The sequence below is a fragment of the Meleagris gallopavo genome, chromosome 24 (genome assembly GCF_000146605.3).
Source record: "Meleagris gallopavo isolate NT-WF06-2002-E0010 breed Aviagen turkey brand Nicholas breeding stock chromosome 24, Turkey_5.1, whole genome shotgun sequence".
In the NCBI taxonomy this organism is placed as follows: domain Eukaryota; kingdom Metazoa; phylum Chordata; class Aves; order Galliformes; family Phasianidae; genus Meleagris; species Meleagris gallopavo.
This window is the reverse complement of record NC_015034.2, coordinates 3,972,730-3,993,897: the sequence shown is the minus strand read 5'-3', so window position 1 is coordinate 3,993,897 and position 21,168 is coordinate 3,972,730. Positions and strand designations below refer to the sequence as shown.

At 41.8% G+C, this 21,168-nt stretch overlaps 1 long non-coding RNA gene across 3 annotated transcripts in view; it reads right to left on the bottom strand.

The window, feature by feature from the left end:
- Nucleotides 1–9,242, bottom strand: part of LOC104914250 — a 30,497-nt gene extending 21,255 nt beyond the window's left edge. The window contains exons 1-2 of one of the 3 annotated variants that reach the window (XR_004161955.1): nucleotides 8,736–9,242; nucleotides 5,048–5,110 (exon numbers count right to left, since the gene is read on the bottom strand). This is a non-coding gene — a long non-coding RNA (uncharacterized LOC104914250). The remainder of the gene's footprint in view (nucleotides 1–5,047; nucleotides 5,111–8,735) is intronic. The other 2 variants (XR_004161954.1, XR_004161953.1) reach the window with 2 other exon arrangements.
- Nucleotides 9,243–21,168: the final 11,926 nt, after the last annotated feature.

Here is a 21,168-nt window from a genome sequence, read left to right as displayed (position 1 = left end):
TAATGCAGCAAGATTTGCACACATACTCATGGCACTATCTCTTCCCAGCATTCACTTGGAAAGTTTCTAACTTTAGTCCAGTGGTTCCACAAATGCTGTCAGTGTATCCTTCATTGATGAGCATGCTAGCATAAATCCCAATAAATTTGGAGAAACTGAACTCTGAAAGCAAATATCTCAGCTGTCAGAATGCAGATCTCACAAACCACCATGAAGCACATCCCTCTGGAAAGCTACTCTTCAGGAAGATGGTAATAGATGAGCTCACAAAGAGAAAACTCCAGGAGATTTGTCTACTGAGACTTGCAGTGTGGAAAATTGTATTTAGATATATGGGAAGGAAGCTTTCTATTACACTGCCTGTCATTTAAGACAGTTTAATATAACTGAAGCTCTATTATTATGAGGACCAGTGATGACTCTGGATGGCTCTAGTTTAGAGGAAGTTTACTGGTGCAGGAGGGGTTCACTGATACAAACTACAACACACAGCTGAAATGTGTACCATTTCATTTTTATGAGATCAGAAGTTCCCAATATAGGAAAACAGAGCACAAGGAAGTGAGGGAAGAGGCCTCTGTCACACTTGAGCCAATTTTAATCTGGGTGGTGATCATCTGAACTCTGCAGAGAACAACTTAAAGAGCACACAGGTACAAGCAAACCCTGTAAACACCCGTACGGAGATGCATGGCTTTTGATAATTTTGCATGTGATGCTCATGCACCAGAGGTTACTGCCCTTCCAGGAGCAGAAGATGAAGCCTCTCAACTCTTCAGCTGCAGCTCAATTAGCTTCTTATTACCCTAAACTGTGGCATGAACACAAGAAAACACAAACAGAAGGAGTAGACCACACTGCACTTGGAAGGAGAGATGCGATCGATAAAACCCAAAAGCTCTGGAGCTCAGGCCAGTAAAACCCATTGCCCCTCTCAGAATTTGCAGCCTAATGGAAAGTTTCCCACTGACTTCAGTGAGCTCCAGGTCATGCCTTGGACTTTGATAAGCATCCTGGCCCCCAGTGCCCATTTCTCTCTTGGATTACACTGGGCCATGGGGTGATTTATCCAAATAACCCCACAGGCCAAAGGTTATTCAAGGACCAAAGGTGGTCCTTGAAATTAATTCCCTCAGATATTCCTTCCAGCTGCATTTACTGGAGCACTAAGCACCAGGCACGATGTAAGCGGTGTGTGGGAACTCTTAACCCACTGCAGAGTTTTGAACCATCCAAGAGCTCTTCTTTATTTCTTGCCAGAGTTTTCAGGCCCATTAACACTGCAAAAGCAGCTCAGATGTTTGAGCATCAGCTGGAAAGTTCAGAAGGATATGGTGTGTTCAGATCTTGAATGGAAAGAGCCAATTCTGCAGGAGCATCCCACACCACGCAGGCTTTTATTCCAAGTCACTATCCCTAACTCTGTCAAGACAGACACATATACAACTATTAAGCAAAAAAAAAAAAACCTAAATATTCAAGACCTTATTAAAGTAAAAATCCCAAAGCACTCAACTGTACTCAGTTCCCTTGAAAAGAGATACGATCAGAGAGGTTTGTAGAAAGACAAACTACTCCAGGGGATGCAAAGACATAAGCTCAAAAATAAAGTGTTTTTTTGTTATTTCTTTTCCCCAAAAAATGCCTTCATAAAAGTTGGAAACTTGGAAGAATCTTGAGCCATTAATTTTCTTTGCAAAGTAAGTTTCTGCCACTCAGCATACTCTTTCCTATCAACAAATCTAGAGGCAACTCATTGCATTTCTATTCAAACAGCACAACAGCAGTGAATCTATGGCATCGAGGAAATGTTCCTCAAAAAAGGGTGAATTAAATCTCAAAATGTTGTTGGGAAACAGTAATACATTATCTACACAGCTCTCTAAATCTTGGGAGCTCTACCAAGCCATGGCTGGGGCAATGTGAGAACGTTTATGATGTGTTCTAACATGAGGCTTTAAGCCAAACTTCAAATTGCTTTTCTTTCAATTTGAAATACAAATGTCATTTTTCTTTTCTTCTTATAACTTCTTACTATGAAAGTTGTAGGGTAGAGTTGGCACCTAAGGGTTCACTGATCCAAATCTTGGAGGGTTGCTAAAAAATGGCTTTGGTAGCATCTGAATGTTAAAAAATTGGCTCTGGTAGTATTTGTATCTATAAAATAAGGACAGCTTCACCTTTTTATAAAGGTAGGAGAGAACTTAGATTTCCCAGCAAAACTAATAAATCAGATCTTGCTTTGTATGAGAACCAGCAGGGAGCCAAGTGATGGACCATTGCTTTAAAGGAACACCTTTATCCCTGGGACCTTGGACTTCATACCCAAAGAACAGGACAATCTTCAGGTTTCTGAAGAAATCTGGATTTCAAGGGGCTTTGAATTGAGGCTTACCTGCACATCACAACAATATAGTGTGAGATGAACTGCAGAAGTGCAGCTTTTTACAGCTGTGCATCACAATGTCCATGACACATACCCCCTAAGGAATATAGTGGGATGTCTAGCACAGCCTAGCTGTGGATGTCTCATTTGCTTTAAGTTCATTACCAGAGCTGCAGCAACAACTTGATTTTTTTCCCCTTTATCTTACACACATGCTGAGAACTTCTCCAAAGTTACTCATGCAATATATTTCAGGAGGTTAATTCAGGACAAAAATCCCAAGAAGCGAATAGCACAGAAACTACCAACAGATTCCCTTTTTTATTGTTTCTGACAATCAGTAGTAAAATGTGTTGTTGCTACCAAGGGAGCCAGTTCTAGCATTACTCATTTTACATTAGGGTCCAGAAGAATAAATCCTTCCAGAGCTCTTGCTGGCATTAAGCTGAAACATAAGTCTAGATTTGTAAAGGAAATGTATTAAACAGACGAGACAGCAGTAGAATACAGATTTAAAGGAGACAAGAGGTGTTGTATCTTCCTGCCCTGTAAGCTATTAAAGTATAAACAGAAGGGAACCACATGGAAACAGCAGAGCTGCAAATAACTATCAACTGATAAATAGTGGTGTCACCCTAATGAGAAATAAATCACTGCATTTCCACTATGTTTCAGTTAGAATCTGGAAGTTTCTGCAAAGTAGATAGAGTGGTCTGGGAGTGAGTACCCATTGTTTTGGATTGAAACTGTCCTAAACTTGTTTCCTATAGAGAAGTAGAAAAAACACAGAATGTGAAAACAACACAAAATTCAAAGTTTTTTTTCTCCTGGATAGGATGGAGGAAGTGGTAAGGTGGAAGCAGAGGGATTAAAACCCTGCTCAGATGCTGCATCATTTCCTCCCCTGTCACACAAGGCTGCTCAGCGCAGCTGTTTGAGCAGAACAAACCCTGTGCTGCCCAGACAAAGGGAGAGAAAAACCACACTGGCTGTCAAAGTGGAGGAACACAGTCTGTGATGTGCCAATGGGTGGAGCAACCACAGGAATTATCAAGCACGGAGGAACAGCAACAGCATAACAGATAACATGCTGGTATTGCACCACACAAAGGAAGCTCAAGAAGAGGTGGGGATGGGATGGTGGGGGAAAGGAGGCTGCTTGGCTTGCAGCAGCCTGCTTCAGATCACCGGGATGTGTGGTGATGCAGGAATCTCCCATATTAGAATGCAAACAGCAGAGGGATTTGGAAGGCACACAGACATCCTAGTGTACACCTTCTTGGGACAGATTTGGTCCAGTAAGGCTGCCCAAGGCTGAAAAATACTCTGCAGACCTTCAGCACATAAAATTCATTTATCTTTGCAAAGCCTTTATCCAACCCTCCTTAAATAACTGATATTTTCTTCTGCTGTTAATAGGCAATGTTATCTGCAAAGAAATGACTTCTTTTGGATGACTGCCCTTCCTGAACCTTTATAAAACTGTTGGACAAGCCAAGAAAGCAAGTTGCTGAAATGCAATTGCAGGGGGTTGAGGACCAAGGAGGGAACCAATACTAGAAGTTCACACACAAATAATGTGTTATTTTAAGTACTTCCTTGCAAGTAGTAGGAAAGGGCTTATCTTTTCTGTCTCAATATCACAAAGTCTGTTCTAATAAGATGATATAAGTCATCAGCTGATGATGCTAATTACCAGTCCTTCTCTAAACATTCCCTCCTCCCCTGCAACCCAAATGCAGCCCAATACCAGCACTGACATGAGGCAGAACAACCTGTTGAGCCCACAGTATTGGATTGGTCTGCTGTGACCACTCAAGAGCAATGACATTGCCTGTGATATCCCACATATCCCAAAAGAATCACGGAATCATTAAGGCTGGAAAAGACCTCTACGATCATCAGGTCCAACCCCAATCCATCCCACCATGCCCACTGACCATGTCCCTCAGTGTCACATCTCCACAGTTCTTGAACACCTCCAGGGACAGTGAGTTACTCCACCACCTCTCTGGGCAGCCTGTGCCATCGTATCAACACTCTTTCAGAGTGTTCAACCTCCTCTGGCACAACTTAAGGCCACCACTTCTCATCCTAGCCAAACCACTTGACAGCCAAGCTCTATGGCAGGACTTGAAACTCCCAGCAACCTACCACCATACATGCATGGCTTGCACATCCCATTTCCCTGGCCTCCTTTCAAGAGGAGCATGAGGAATTTAGCATTCACACCACATACTGCAGGAAAAGTGCTTTTCTTTCTGTTCTACTATGAAATTTTTCAGTGCTCATTCACGTCTAGAGCTTGGCACAGCAAGAGAAAATCCAAGGCTTGTCTATAGCTCAAGATGTCAGTGTGGGTGAGAAATCCATCATCACTTCTACCACCTGCTCTTGGAGATCAGATCCAGCATGGATCTTGAATTTAGCAAGTGCTGCTCAAGGTCTTTGTACAACCTTTGGCAAATCTTCCCACTATCTTGTCCATCAGCCATGTAACATAGATAATGCCAACATCATCTGTGTGCCCTGCAGGAAGTCACAGCACTCTCCTAGAGAGCATTCCTAAAATCACAGAAGTTTGTCAACATTTGATTTGTTTCCAAGTCATGTTCAGTGTGAAAGACACTTGTACACATCACTAAATTTTATGCTCCTTACCTGAGAAAGGCAGAGCTGAGCAGTAAGCCTCATTCATCAACATGCTGCTCTGATACCTGGATACTTTATGAAAGAAAAAAAAAAAAGATGAATTACCAAAAAAAAATTGCAGTATTTTGGACAATTTTATAAGAGCCAATACACATCTATTAATAGAGAAATCAAGAATATCCCACTGAATTTCATCCAAATTACATGCATTGAGCAGGCGACACTGAATAGTTTGGAGAACATAAGCAAACGAAGGACAAATAAAACCTAAACACTGCTTAAGCATTTCAAAAGATTCTGCTCAAGGGGGAAATTATAAGCCTAAGTAGTACAGTTACTCTCAGCTGAAACACTCATGTTAGTCAAAACTGCATTTATTTCCTACCACAGAGCCGTGGTGTACGCAATTATAGGGCAGAGATTCCAATCCACTGTATTTGCTTCTCTTCACACTATATGACATTAAAGTGGCCCAACACACACACACACACACACTACAGTTACCATGAGAAAATGGGTTAGGAGTCCTCTGCTACAATAATATTCCAAACTACAGTGGTGTTTTACCATCACACTACATCAACGGCAGCCATGGGTGATCATAAAAAAGATTTGCAGGTATGAGTGGGTAACCATTATGTCTGCACACAGTGCCAGTCCATGAGGAATTGTGTTCCAAAGGTATCAAAAAGTGTGGATAGGAGAGGAATTTTCTTTTCTTTGCCACCAAGGATCATCATTTGCAGCCCAATGGAAAACTTTACGCAAACCCAAATGAAATAATTCATTTCAACTCGAGATAGAGAAGGCTGTGTTTGTTGTTTAAATAAAGATTCAAGATAAGTGATTCAGTGAAAATGGCATAATTGAAACTGTTATTTTTTGCCTAACACATAGAATCATAGAATCTTTAACACTGGAAAAGACCTCTAAGACCATCTAGTCCAACTTCCCACCAGCATTGTCCACTGAACCATGTAGCCACAAAAAACCACACTTGCCTGGAAACTGCCATAAAACAGAAAAATCATCTGAAAAGATTACCAGCTTCAAGATGTGCCTACATCTGCTGAAAGAAGACTCACTGACAACTCTAAATACAGCCCAAGTTACTAAACTCACTCATACTCTAAATAAATACTGCTAGGCTATTCAGATACAGCATTTAGTCCTCAATTGCTTTTTTTAGTGAAGCCTTCTTCCAAGTCATGACATAACAGATTATTCTTCAATGAAACGAATTACAGTCTATACAGACTTCAGAAGCATCACATTTAATGACTATTTATTTTGAGCCAGGACTGTAAATTGTAACATTTAAACCTGATAAACCCATGCTGCTAGAGAAGAAATTCTCCTAATATCACAGCAGGATTTGACTAACCTGCTTGTTTAAGGGTGTTTATCCTTCTGATTCACCTACTGAGCTTACTTTATAGTCCTTGAAAATACATTCTATTTCTACACTGGATGACAAAGCCAGCTGTGGGATGCTAGTCACCCCTTTTTTTTTAGCTTGGTTTCTTTCTGAATGAAGCTGCTGATGTCCTGTTTGTGACAGATAGCTCTGTGCAGCATCCCTTTGCTCAAAACTGCAGCAGACCCTGGGGATAGCCCCTGCTGAACACCAGCACCATGCACTTCCCGAAGGAAATTCCATGAGAGCAGCACAGCAATCAGTGAGGGGAAGGCTCCAGCCATCCTTCTAAGCTGGCATTTGCAGATTTTATCTTCAGATTTTATCTCCAGCTGCACTCATTTGTCTTGTATTTGTCTTTAGTTGAGGGAGCTACACAAAGCTTTACAGCCCCAGGAACAACAGGCACTGTGTTGGGGTTTATTCCCTGCTCTCTCCCGAGTGTTGCCAAGTATACCCACAATTAGCTCTAACATAAAGAGGTAAGAAGAAACCTCAGAACCTCTACTTGAAGGAATTAACGTCCTCTTTGAAGCCCACTGAAGGCACCAGAAGCCTTCTTCCTGAGTGTTAAGCTATTAAGAAATGCATCCAAGCCCTCCCAGCACAAAGGTCTGCCCCCCAAGTGCATGCAGTGCAGCCAATCCTTCAGCAGGGTGGGCTGAATTCAGATTTGGTGCTGTGCAGAACACAAGTTGCTGACCAGAAACTGTGGGACAAGCAGACCTTGCTCTGTGCAGCAGCATGGTGGCTGGTGGAGCAGTTCACAACCTGCTGAGAGGGCCTGGGAATAACTTTTTCCTTGAATCACTTCACTGTGAGTTAATAGTTTAATGGTTTGATGAAGTTAGTTATGCAATGGGTTATATTTAAAGTTCAGCTTTGTCCATGGAGAGAACACAAAGCACATTGAGCAGACAAGACTCATTCCAAGGTGCTGTGCCTTCCCAGTTCTCCTTCCCCTGAAAAAAAATCTACTGAACGCATTTCCAGCCTTGACAGAAAGTAATGAATGAGGTGATAAATGTTAATGGAAGTAGTTGTGCTGTTTACAATGACTTCATTATTAGTATCAAATAATGCATTAACTTTTGTTTTATTAATGGGAAAATATAGCTTAATAACCTAAACCATTGCTAGCAGAGCAATACAGAGCTTAATTAAAATTGTGTTTCTTTCAGACTTTTTTAATCAGCCAAGCTGACCATCCTATACTTGTGCTGAGCAGTTCTAGTGGTAATCACCAAAATTTGTTATATCCCCTTCATTATGTGCTTTCCCTACAAATACCTCTGCAATGTTTAATAATGCAGTACAAAATAGATCCATCAAATTTTCAGAAAAAGCAGGCATATATGAAGAATTTATTGCATTGCACCCAAGACTAATTTTATTGTACACAAGCTCAATAATGTAGCATGTTATCTGAGTTAGTTACTCAGCAAGACTATTAGAATCCAAGATTCATACCTTTCAGAAAAATTGTATTTAAAATTAATCTTTCATTAAAGATACACAAATAAATATTGCACTTTGACAGCCAAGTATTATTTCCACGCTTATGATATGAACCAACACCTAGCATTCATCGATCTTGATGGCATCCCAGTGGCTTTCATTAAATTATCTAGGAATGGTTTTCTTTAGGGAAAAACATCTGCATTTATCCCTCATTGGTAGTAGTTGGTTCTCCATTTTGTGTGACAATCCTGGTCTCTAAGCACTTGTAAATTACAGAACACCACTCCCTTACTGGGACACTATAAAAGCAAATACTCAAACACCTTGCTCTCAACTATTCTTGGGTTGAGAGTCTCATTGGTAGAGCCAATGAACTGGTGGGATTTCCATCCTACCACAGGTTTAGGCTTCACATAGGTGGTTCTTTCACAAATCCTTGTGTGGGATCTGCCAGACTGATGGCAGAACCAAAGTCTTCTGTGCTTTAACACTAATATCTCAACCACTCTGAGCTGAAATCCAACCCAAGGCAGACTCCGGGTCAGATGCAAAGGTGTGGGCTTCAGTAAGAAAAAAACAACAAACAACTTTAAAACTGGCCTTCAAGACTTGGGGATGCTCAGAAGTTTCAAAGGACAGATTAGGTGTGCAGCCTCAAAACAGCCTTTCAGGAGCCCTCCAAGCTTTGGGTTTTTTTTCCTCCATTAAAAGGGAATAGAAGCTGTTTATTTCAGATGTAGCATGGGAAGGAAAGAAAAGGACAGAGAGCTAAAGCCTTCCTGTGTGGAAAAGGAGGTTGAAACAAAATACAAGACTTACCTGCAAGGTTTATGATCATTTCTGGCTTCCTCTCATCCTGCTCCCAGAACTGATCCAGGCTACAACCTAACCCTCCACGTTGTTCCTACTTCCTTGCATGTCCCCAGAAATAAGCACTGCAAAGCAGACTCTGACATTGCCTCTAAAGCACCTTCTGCTGGGAGGCTGCCAGGCAGCATCTTCCACATAGCTCCAGGGCCACTGAAATCCTTATTTTACTAGAGCACATGAAAAGGGTTTTAGGATGACAGAATTTGGTCCCAGTAGAGAGAAAGTTTCAGAAGTTTGAAATCAAATGATTTTATGCGCCCCAAGATGGTGTTTCAAGGAGAAAAACCAACAACAAAAACAACCACTACAAAGTCCTTAAAAAATATGCGTGTTACTTTGACAGCATCCCCTCCAACCTTCAATTTTATGCATCAGATATTAAAAGAATTTGTGCATATATATTAAGGCTAAAGAAATCCAAATCTCTACTATTTTAGCCTCACCAAAGACATTCACCCGGGACATTCAAAATACAGCATGCAAAAGCCTTGGGAAGAGAGATTTAATTGCACCTGCAGTTTCCATTTCCACTCCAGCTGTCTCTGCTTGATTGCAGTAGGGCTTAAGAAAGAAGGGGAATAAGATCACAGGGACTACCAAACTATTTCTAGCTCTCTCAGCACCCAGCGGCCTCGAGCAGTGACATGTTGGGAGAACCAAAGGGCTGAGCTATGGTTCACATCTAAAATATAGAAAATGTGTACTTGCACACTTTTTCCATAGCCTCAAGAACAAGTTACTGCTCTAACTCTAACTCTGTTTGCAACCCTAATTGTACTGCTGTATCCGAGTGGCTAACCTCACTCATTCCATAGTCAAATTAGGACTTCTCAACTATGCCAAAGGACTCCAGCTGGAAATGCTCTTTAAAAGGTTGCAAACCATGTGCTGCCATCAGCACATAACTCCTCCTAGTACCATAGATCATCTCTTGGCTCAAGACACTGAGCTCTTGCTTCACAAGTCTATTGCTCCACCTAAGCTGCCTCTCAGTTTCTGCAGTTAACTTGGAAGCCAGGAATAACTGAAATATATAAAGAGAGATTGCTAGCTGGCTTGATATCTTTGCCCTGATATGAGCTCTGCCTTAATTCTGAAACTCTACCCAGTGCTACTTTTATAAAATGCATTTGTCTCTCAACATCTTGCTACGCGCGCTTTCTCTGCAGAAACCAATTTTAGTTCTAAAGAAGCTGTCTTAGCACAAGGCCCAGTGACACGTCTCAGCCAAGTCCGGAACTATAATTAAAACTTGTATGGGAGGAAGGTAGGTGGCATCAGACTTTCAGCTGCTCTTTTTAATATATTGCTCCTGTCTGGTGCAGAAGCCCATGTGCAATACAAACAGCATGCTCCTGCTCCTTCCCGCCCTTACCGTTGAATAAGGAATGCTTGCTAACTGGAGGTTAAGCACTTCTTCCAAAGGTGCACGAAGCAAGTGGAAATTTGATTGCTATCCTTGTGAGAACCAAAATGTTCTCTATGCTGCAAGTCTCTGACAAGTTCTATTTTGCACTACCAGAGGGAACATGAACCAGCAGCATGCTAAGGCAGCCAAGAAGGCCAAGGGCACCCAGGGATTCACTGAGGTTGCCAACTTTTGCAACTGCGTCCTGTGCTTCTCTCCTTTTTTCTCTCCCTTCTGGTTGCAAAGAAGCAAGACTTTCTATGCTCTGAAGAAATAGCTCTGAGCATTTAATGTTTGCAAGTAAAAGAAGATGAAATTACAGGCTTAAGAGAGTTTCTGAATTTCTTTGTAGCTTCCCCAGTAAAGATCCATTCCCTCACCCCTGTGCTACTGATGCTTCAGTGTTTATGCAATAAATAAGTGAGCAACAAAGGGAAACTCAAGATACCAGGTTTAAAGCACACAGAATGATACAGCTAGAGCAGATAATCTCTCATCAGGCATTCCAAGTTAGATTTTTTGGGTTGTTTTCTCTCACTCAAGCAACTTGACACCTGCAAAGGCCCAGGAGCAGGAAAAATAACCTTTGTGTCATACAAATCACTAAACATTAAGCAATGTCATTAAGTGTTTCCACATCTGTAAAGCAAATGAGAAATCAGCTGGCTGCTCAGTTTTACTGAAACCTTTGTTCGCATCCAGAACCCAATACTCATGGTCAGCTGTTAATATGGGCAAGAGCCAAGAGGACAGCAGGTCTTTACAATGGAACTGATAAGGATAGTTAAGATCCTTAACTGTGGCAGTAAAGGGAGAGCATCCTTCTGAATGAAGTACGCTGCTTCCCTGCTTTATCTGATAACCACCAAGTCTTCTGCCTGGATAGGACATTAGGGGAAGTCCAGGGAATGGCTATCGAGATGGGAGGAGGTTCTGTATATTTTAAGTCAATTTTCTCTTAAACCTAAAAGCTGTAACGTTACTGTTTCCTTAGCGGTCCATTGCTTTTTCAGTTTTACTTAGTCCCTTAGCCCCATCTAGTGCCAAAGTGAAAAAAAAAAAAGCCTTATTCTTCCAGCAGCCCAAACCTGGTCCTCACAGCCAAAGAACCAACAGTTTGTTTCCTGCCCAGTTCATAGCACTTGTGTCTCCACAAGAGGATTTCTACTCAAGCTGTGCCCCAACCAAAAAGTATCTGCAGCCCATGCTCAGAAAAACTCATCAGGCAAAACATGGTTATCAGGTGCTCCCAAGTCAGTTTGCAAGCAGGAAGATTGAGTGCCCATCTGCAAACAATATCTGCATTACAGATAGGTAAATAGTAACAAGAAGACTTTCCCCAGAGCTGACGCTGATTCCAGCAGCTTGTCTTCCCTCTCATGGCTGCTTCCAGCAGGAGAGAGGCAGGTACTACGTTGTGCCCTTGAAGCTATTATCCTCAGATACTATCAGAATTCATGATTCCTTTTTGACAGTGATTTCATCATTTTAAAACGTGTTTTCATTTCGAAACTTCCCCAGAGATCCTCCCTAAGACAAATCACCTTTACAGAGATGTCTCAGACCGTACCTTACAAATGATGAACAGCTTTCTGTAGAGCTTCCTGAGAGAGGCAAACCAGCTTAGTAAATACAATCTGGCAATATTGCTGCAATAAACAATAAAATAAATAAAAAAAAATAAATATTGCTGTTCTTAACTCTGTCTTCTCCAAAGCTTATGACATATAAAATATTTTCTTGCAAGTCTTAAGTAAGAGCAACGTGAAGTATTGGGCTTTTCACTTAGTGTTAATCACAAGAGAGGTAAACCTAAACTACTTTCAGTAAAGGTGTCTTCTCTTAAAAACATATTTTCTCAATGGAACATTTGAAAACCATTTGAAAACAGTGCTTCTGCTCTCCTTTCCATCACCTTTCCTTAGATGTAATCAAAAATTAGATGAAGAGGATGAAAACATTGCATTTTAATTGTATTAAAATGAAATCAAAGGCTATATTCTCATGTTTGCTGAAACGTTGCTGAGCAGTAACGTGAAGAGCTTTAGACCTTACAACAATCCTGATTTTTATTTTCCTGCACTGAATGTCAGATCAGATCATCTGTTATCATCCTCTGCTGCCAGACTGATCTTTCAACTCTCTCACAGCAAATACACACAGCAGCCAACAGCCAAGGGAACTCAGCAAAAATACCATGCGTGATTTACACCCCCAATCAGGAATTTGGGCTTTTCATTTGGGAGTGTCAGGGGGTCCATAACTGGAATTGCACTCTAAATAAATGGTGCTGTGAGCCTTGCAGACCTCTGAGTCCCAGTTACGCAGCTATTGCAGCAGACTTCTCATAGCCGCACTGAATTGCCATTACTTAGCATGGAAACAAATGCACTGTGCATTGGATAATTCCCAGCATAATTTAAGCACTAATTAAACAAAATGGATTTTTATCATGAATCTTAAATATTTACCCAGTGCAAGAAGCATCCCCTAAGAACAGAGGCTTTACTGCACATTACTTAGGAACACAATAGTGTTACAATATTGTGCATTACCTTACTTGATAATCTTGATGAGGGCATTGAGTGCACCCTCAGTAAGTTTGCAGTTGACACCAAACTGGGAGAAATATTGATCTGCCTGGGATAAGGAAGGCCCTACAGAGGGACCTGGACAGGCTGATTGATGGGCTGAGGCCAATGGGATGAGGTTCAACAAGACCAAGTGCCAGGCCCTGCACTTTGGTCACAACAACCCCATGCATTGCTGCAGGCTTGGGGCTGAGTGGCTGGAAGGCTGTGGGAAGGAAAGGGATCTGGAGGTGTTGGTCACTGCTCTGCTGAACGTGAGCCAGCAGTGTGCCCAGGTGGCCAAGAGGGCCCTTCACTGCAAGAAAGACATCTAGGCATTGGAGCATGTCCAGAGAAGGGTCTGGAGCACAAGTGTTATAGGGAGCAGCTGAGGGAACTGGGATGGTTTAGTCTGGAGAAGAGGAGGCTCAGCTCAGTGGAGACCGCATCAATCTCTACAACTCCCTGAAAAGAGGTTGTGACAAGGGGGGTCAGCCTCTGCTCCCAGGTAACACCAGTACAAAGAGAATGGCTTCAAGTTGCACCAGAAGAGGTTCAGGTTGGGTATTAGGAACAATTTCATCCCAGAAGGAGTGGTAATGCATTGGTACAGCCTGCCCAGAGAGGTGGAGGATTCACTGTCCCTGGAGGTGTTCAAGAACCATGGAGATGTGGCACTGAGGGACATGGTTTAGAGGGTATGGTGGGATGGTTGGGGTTGGACTTGGTGTTCACAGAGGTCTTTTCCAAGCCTAACGATTCTATGAAACTGATCACAAATAGGATCCAGCTGATGTTTGTATCTTGACTTACAGAAAATAAATCATGAGATTCACATGAGATCTGCCCTACTTGCTGTGCAAGCTGAGGCTTCACTTTCTGGTGTTTTGCAGCCTCAATTTGACACATATTTGAGGTATAATTGCAGTATGTTTGATCAAGACTTGTGCCCATATATGTGCTGGGATACGCTGTAAGAAAGCTGATGAGCTGAAAGTCTGCTTAAAAGAATCAGATGATAGCAAAAGAATACTCCGGGGTTGTGTATAACTGTAGGCTAACATGTAGTGTAAACATGTTAATGTTTAATAGCATTTAATGCAAAATCAACGTGTCTGTGCTCTGCTAACGTGAGCTAATATGTTAAGGTTGACAGTGAGATTTTCCAAGAGCCCTTTCAACAGAGAACATTTCCATAGCAAAGCTTAAAATCTGTAATAGTTGTTAGCAGGAAAGGAGACAAGTGCATGCATGGGGAAGTGCCAAAGTGTGTCAAGAAAAAAAGACACCAAGGTAAGCAACCTTCCTAAGGGTAATAAAAATGCTGTTTTAAGCAATTGTTGAAGCCAGTATAAAGAACAATAGGGAAAAACTTCAACTAAGGCTTTTGCACAATGTCAGACAATGTGTTAGCAGGCAGCAGCACTGCTTTCATGCCTCATGAGAACTTAATTCCCACTGAAAGAACACAAAAACTGGAGGAGGAAATCTCAAAGTCTGGATTCAAACCCAGGTGAAGGGCTCATGCCTCGCACGGATTCAGCTCTTTTGTTGGCTGGTATTTGCACAAGGTGAGTCAATGTAGGGTTGGATGGTAGATGGGCACACCAAAGCCAATTTTCAAACATTAGGCAAATTTCTTAAATCTTAGGAGCATATGAATAGAGCTGTCTGTTTTTATATTTGAGTATCTAGCACATTAACTGCTTAAACATGCACAAGCACATTCCCTATGGCTCACTTTCAAAACACTGGGTTCAAAATATGAAGCAAAGCAATGAAGCCAGTGCTACACTAAGGGGTGAAAATCTCAGCTGCAACAGATGACACTGTAAAAGCACAGCAAAAAAAACCACCAGAATTCCCATGAGGTACACTGTAATTTTGAAAAGTGGGTAAAAACATACACTGATGTCTGTTTTCTTGTATGTAAAAGTATCCTGCCTTTAAATGACTTCATTAAATGGACATAAGAACATTGTGCTAGAGGTTCTTATGGGAATGAAGTCAGGTAGATGAAAATAGAGGCAATAAAATATACGTCAAAAAAAGATAAATTGTCTGACTTTGGAGACATCTAGTGAATCAATCAGTGCTTAAATCCCAGTGCTTAAAGGAACCAGAGGCAAAAAACTGATATATGCCATGGACTTCCCAGTCAAAAACAACCTGCAAATGTAATGCCAGATGACAGGATAAAGCATACTTACAAAGCGAACAATATTGTGATTTGGAGTGACCTCCAGCCTCCCCAATCTTTAATAGCAAAACCTTTCTGACACCCAGGAAAGCGTGATGGATCTTTTACAGCATTCAGCTGCCTCTTGAAAGATGTCAAAAGAAACCTGAGCCGGTTCATCTCAACACAGTACGGAGTGATCAGAGGGGTTGAGGGGATTAAGGAGTGAGGCCGGTGCAGTCAAGGGTGCTGTATTTTGGGAAGATAAACTGAATAACAGAAGCAGTGATTTAAAATCATTAAAGAAGGCGAGGGCAACCGCTAAGGCAATGTGAGGGGGAAGCTGAAGGAAGGGCTGCAGTCAGATCAGAGCAGGCGGTGTGTGCTGAGCGCATCAAGGAAAATCCCCATGGCAAAGGTGACAGCCAAGGGCTCCAAGCATCTTCCAGACGTGCTGCCTGACCTTGCTCAGTGTGGTGCGACAGAATCTCAGTCCCAGGTATAAAACAGTGGCGTGATTTATCAAACCTACTTGTATAAGCCTTAACAAATGCATATTGCGAAGCATTTTGCAGAGGTAAGCACTGTTACCCCAGCTGGGCAGATGTGGAGGAGTCATTTATCCCGCAATACCCAGGTGTTATCACAGGATGCAGCTTCTTAAACCAAGAACCAAATTCACCCGGGTTCCTTGGAATCAGTGGTGCTAGCAATGGCCTCCTTACGCTGTGTTGTATTCCTCAGCACACAGCCACTTACTTATTCATTTTAAAAAATAATTAAACACAGGAGGGTATTTAGTGCCAACACCCTAAGGCAGAAAGCCATTTTCAGAGCTAGGAGGAAAATCAAATTAAGTGAAAGAGTAATGAAAGCTTATGCAAAATCACAGAGTCCTGCAGCAAGCATAAGGGCTTTGCCTGTGGAGGATCTGCCCCCTTTAGCCCTCATAAACCTTCTCATCTCCTTCTAAAAAAAGTACCAGTATTTCCCAAATCTGGTACATAAATATGATGTCTCACCATGAAGTCCATTTCAATTTCAATATACTATTTAGGGCATATAGAACAAAAGGAACTGTGACTCCTTCCAGCTACATGATGACCCATGAGAATTAAAAAACAAAGACCAGAAAAACCCAAGAGTGCTGTTGGTTATTTTTTTTCAACAAAAGGAAAAAAAAATGAAAACCCTATGGGCTAAACATGTTTCAACCTGGGTCCCACTTAATCCAAAGAATCCCAGCAAAGCAATCGATCCTCTGAAACAAGTTCTATATTTATTTCCCTCACTAAAATGGCAATCAAAATGGAAACACTGAAGGCCTAATCAAAGTGGGAAATCGCTCTGTTTGTAGCTAAAACTTGGAAAATGCACCCAGGACCTTCCTGCTCAGTCCAAATTCAAGCTCCAAATTGAAACTTGAAAAATCAGCGCAAAATTCCAAGGCAAACGGACCTGTCCATCTCTCAGCACCCATACAGGAGTGATAATGCTTGGAAGATTTTGCATTTCCAAATACTAATTACGAGAATGCGATGGATGCACCGCCTGAATTAAATTTACAGGAACAAAAGAGTACAGAAGGGAAAACAAACAGAAAGTGGGAGGAGGAATTAATGATGGATTTAATGAAGAGAAATCAAAACTCAGTTGTTGTTTTGGGAGGAGAAGGCAACTCTTAATATGAACGCAGAACTAGCTGAACAGCATCAAATTGATGTCTAGCCTGTCAGAGATAGAGTCATAAATTACTATTTTCCATGATTTATTTTTTCCTTCTAAAGCAAATACTTCATTCTGTTCTGCTTCAAAGCCACATTATTTAAAAACAACTTAAAAATATCAGTGAAATGAGCTATAACATAGACATTTATAGAATGCAACATTTTGTGATGAGGTATTTAGCTTCCTAGAAGTAGTAAGGAGCAAATTTTTTTAGTAAGAGGTGTATTTTCCAAGCAATTAGGCACAGGAGCCTAATTAAAAATTAAGTCACTGTTCAAATAAGCATAATAGATTATTATCTGTAATCTGCAGAAGCACAAGAACAGCTGGAATGCTGCTTGGTTTTACTGCTTCCTCAAAGAATGCTGAAAATTTCAGGAACGCATTCCAGGATGTGCATTTTCAAGGTCACCTGTGGAAGGACACATAGCTTCACACCAGGGAGCAGGAGAGTTGGATTTTTTGTGGTTGTCTTTGGACAGGTTTGCCTACATTGGACTTATGTAGAGATAGATAGAAACATAAATAGAAACATATCAGGTTGGTTATTAGTAAAAACTTCTCAGAAAGAGTGGTGATGAATTGGCATGGGCTGCCCAGGGAGATAGTTGGGTCATTGTCCTGGAGGTGTTCAATAACCATGGGATGTGGCACTGAGAGACATGGTTAACACTGGGAGGAGTGGCTGACATGCTGGAAGGCTGTGCTGCCATTCAACAAGACCTGGACAGACAGACTGGAGAGTTGGGCAGGGAGGAACCTAATGAGGTTTAACAAGAGCAAGAGTAGAGCCTTGCACCTGGGAAGGAATAACCACATGCATCAGTACAGGTATGAGGATGACCTGCTGGAGATCAGCTCTGTGGAGAAAAACTTGTGTGTCTTGGTGGACAACAGGTTGGCCACAAACCAGCAGTGTGTCATTGTAGCCAAGAAGGCCAATGGTACCCTGGGGTGTATTAAAAAGAGCATGGCGAGCAGGTCGAGGGAGGTGATTTCTCCCTCTACTCTGCCTTGGTGAGGCCACATTTAGACTACTGTGTCCAGTTCTGGGCTCCCCAGTTCAAAACAGACAGGGTTCTCCTAGAAGGAGTCCAGTGAAGGGCTGCAAACATGATAAAGGGCCTGGAGCACATCCCTGATGAGGAAAGGCTAAGAGAGATGGGTCTGTTCAGCCTGGGGAAAAGTGAGAGGGGATCTGATTCATATTTATAAATATCTAAAGGAAGGTGGGAGGTAAAGGGACGAGGCCAGGCTCTTCTCAGTGGTGCATAGCAATAGGACAAGGAATAATAGCCTAAAACTTGCACAGAGGGAGTTCTGTACTAACATGTGGAATAACTTCTTTAAGGTAAGGAGCACTGGAACAAGTTGCCCAGAGAGGTTGTGGTGTCTCCTTCTATGGAGATATTCAGGACCCATCTGGATGCTTACCTGTGTGACCTATTGTAGGGTGCCTGCTTTAGCAGAAGGGTTGGACCCAATGATCTCTTGAGGTCCCTTCCAAGCCCTGTGATTATGTGGTAGGTGGACGTGGTAGGATGTGTTGGGGTTGGACCTGGGGATATTAGAGGTCTTTTCCAACCTTAATGATTCTATGATTCTATGATAAATATACACAGAGAGTCATATCTGGATGTTAACTTCAGTTTAAAAAGGCAAACAGAATTTTTGCATAGTTTTTGTCACCCCACCTTCAGCTAACACAGCTAGAGTGATTCTGAGAGCACTTCCCAAAATTTGAAGGTAGCAATCCAAGGTGACAAAGTTTAATACCATGGGAAAAGCAATGTAAATATTTACCACAATAAGAGAAAATACACTGAAATGTGCTAATAGACAGCTATCTGTAGGCTGCAGCATGAAGGTCTCCTCCAAAGACTCAGAGTGCCACACTGGACATGCACATCTCACAATGTCACCTTTGAGGCCGCATGAATTCACAGGCACTCATTCCTATTTGTATTCTTCATACCTGCTTGAGAAAAAATAATGCGACCTTTAATGAAGGCAGCCTTGACTTTATCTGTGACATGGGGATTAGAATTAAGGCAGGGATGAAGTGATCAGCTGCAGGTCACCAAAGGTGATATGATCTGAAGATGTAGACATTTAGCATTTAGCATTTAGCACACTGATCCAGATATGTTGGCATTTAGTCACTTTTCAACACAGCCCCCTGGGTAATTATCATTCTTTGACTATTAATATTTTACACAGAGAAATGTAAATACATGTGTAGCCAACTAGCATAGAACTTAACTCAGAAACCCACTTTATGCTACCTCGTACAAACAAACTAACACAACTCACACCCCAAACTTCTTTTCCCAGAGACACTTTTCAAAGATATCTCGACAAAAATTACTTCTGTTGTCAAAGATTCAGATGGCCACACGTACTATGGAAATGAATCAGCAAAATCCAGCTTTCCTGTCGTCTCCTGAAGGATAACTATCACCATCTATCAGAAAGGATGAGATTCGTGGCCACGCTTAAAACGAATTGGTTCATTGTTAATTGTCATTCAAGGGAGAACTTTTTACATTTAATAATTCTGAGTGATAATTCGGGTCTTGGTGTAACGAGCACAAAGCTAATGCAGATTATGAGGACTGTGATTACACAATCAATGAAAGCAACAAGGGACATTTAGACATGACGCTGGCATAAAAGGCATTTCCAGCAGGTTAACTGGAAGTCAATTAACACTGAGAAAGTTAATTACTAAAACCATCTTGTTTTCTCACAGTAAAATTCAATTTCATGTAGACAACCCCACACAATGCAAGCAAAAAATACCCATGGTGTGTTGGTAGAAATGTCATTAAGTGTTTGTTCTTTAAATAGAACTGGAAGAAATCTCATGGAGATGAGCATCATACTTTCCCTTCCATCCAACTGTGAATGTGTTGCAAAGACCTGGACAGCAAGCTTGGACTCTAGATGCCAACAGCCTGGGGAAGCCCACTGTGAGCATCCCAAAAAACCTGGGAGCAGTAGGTGATGAGTACTCCTTTATTACCACAGGCTGCAGAATGTAGGAATCAAGCAGCTTCCTTCCATTTTAAAAATATTCAAAATGCAACTGAGCCTTACACACAGCACAAGTGGGGAAAAGTATGCATAAGAAAGACAAATCAAAGCATTTACCTGCAGCTGGTTGTATGCTGGGAGTTTCTTTGTTGGTTCTGTGGGACAGGGAGGTCATCATTATAACCAGCTTCATTTCTAAGTTCACTTCTCAGGTGCCCAGGAAGCATTGCTGATTGAACTTTAAGACATGCAGGTACTTAAATGCAATTGGTAGAGGGGATTTTACCAAGTGTCAGATCAGCTGGGTGTCTATATGCACGGACACCAAGCAGAAAAGGTTGTGCACCAAAAATATCATAGAATCATAGGATTATTCAGGTTGTGTGTCTGCCTCAAGCAGGCGTGATGCATGGGGTTGTTGTGACCAAAGTACAGGACCTGGCACTTGGTCTTGTTGAAAATCATCCCGTTGGCCTCAGCCCATTGATCAGCCTGTCCAGGTTCCTCTAAGGCCTTCCTACCCTCATCGTGTTTAATCTAGAATGCTTCCTTGCTAACCAAGCTGCAGTTCAGAGATTTATCAGCCAACATGAAAAAAGATTTGGAGAAGCAAAATAAATGGCAGTCCTTCTATAGCTTTCAAGACAACTCTTTCTAAAATAATTAGCCATGGCCTCTGTGCAAGTTGCATTTGCCTGAGGTCGCTCCCTCCCAGCTGAATGAATTCAAACAGCTGGAGCAGGACAGCACTGAAATCACAGCACCATGAATAATACAGAGCCATTCTGCCCTGCTTTGGGGCATCTGTTGGTACACAGTTCTTCAGCAAGATCCCTGGGCTGAAAGAGTGATACCGCTCCTGAATGCTTAAAATGCATTAGCACCCGCTCTGGGGTGGAAGGTGTTGCATTCAGGCGCTTTCAAACTTCTGCATTTTGTTTGACTTCAGGCATGGGGCAGACAAAACGAAGCTAAGTGGAAGCAGACAGAAGTCAAGAGCCTGATTGCAGAGGCAACGAGCACTCATGTCCAAAGAAACCCTGGGAACACACCATATCTCTGAAAGTTCAACAGCTCCTGCAGTACTGAAGACAAAATAGGAGTTTAATTGTTATTTTAATAACAGAGAAGGATTCTGTCTTTCTTTCTTATAGCCCAAGGCAGACATCGATCACTGTACATAAAAGCACTTCAGAGACTCAGCTGTGAGTCAAGACGTTGCACACAGAAATCAGAAGTGGATGTTTTATTTGGCTTTTCACTGCAATTCACATCTCAAAACTCAGGAATTTGGTTTGCCATTATTCTGCAAACACAAGTCATGCATTTTACTTTCTCCAGCCCTCTTCTGAGTAATTCTGCTTTGCAGCTTCTAAAGCAAGTTGTTATGAGGTCCGGTAACTGACCATACTCCTATCACTGTAGGTCAGTATATCCCAGCACAAGCCATCTTTTTTTTTT